The sequence below is a fragment of the Leptonotus elevatus genome, chromosome 10, assembly GCF_054856555.1.
Source record: "Leptonotus elevatus isolate MCC_2025b chromosome 10, RoL_Lele_1.0, whole genome shotgun sequence".
NCBI classification, from domain to species: Eukaryota; Metazoa; Chordata; class Actinopteri; order Syngnathiformes; family Syngnathidae; genus Leptonotus; species Leptonotus elevatus.
The window spans coordinates 15,572,550-15,573,241 of NC_141248.1; positions in this window are offsets into that span (position 1 = coordinate 15,572,550).

The following is a 692-nucleotide window of genomic DNA, read 5'->3' on the forward strand; positions in this document are numbered from 1 at the left end:
TTGTGTAAAGAACAGTAATTGGTAGGCTTGTTTTCACATTGACATCATAAAGGATGTGATTATGTTTGTAAAGGAGAAAATATTAACTTACGGGAAGTTTTAAAGGTTGTTTGCAACTTTTTATTCTCCTCATTTTCCATTCAGAAGCAAAAGTGAGGCTAATGATCCGTGTAATGTAATCTTCAACCACGATGGTAACTATTTGTAGAGAGTTAATGTCCAACAACAAGAGCCCATGTTTTAATCTGCAACAAGTGAGAATACGTGGATAAATAAAGGTTAAATAAATAAATAATTGTGAAACGGCAACATGACCCCAAAAAAATGTAAGGTCAGTTTTTGTTTACTTGCATGCATACAATGTACTGGGCCTATAATAAAGTGCAACCATGAAATTTGAGTCCGAGCTGTGAGCTTTTCATTGCAGTCATTCCAGAGCAGAGTGCTTGTGACTGAGGCAAACTAACTCCCAAATTTAAACAAATGATTCTAAACAGAATTAAATACATGTTCAAATGTAATTGTAAATACCAGAGTACAGGAATTACGATTTAAAAACGTTTAATCTACCCTGACCAAGCAAACTATAACCTTCAAAAGATATAGGCCACCAAAACATTTGTCTATTTTGGGGTGAGTGTCTCAGAGGCCCAGGGCAGAGGAGGGGGTTACATATCTTTGCCTCTTGCAGT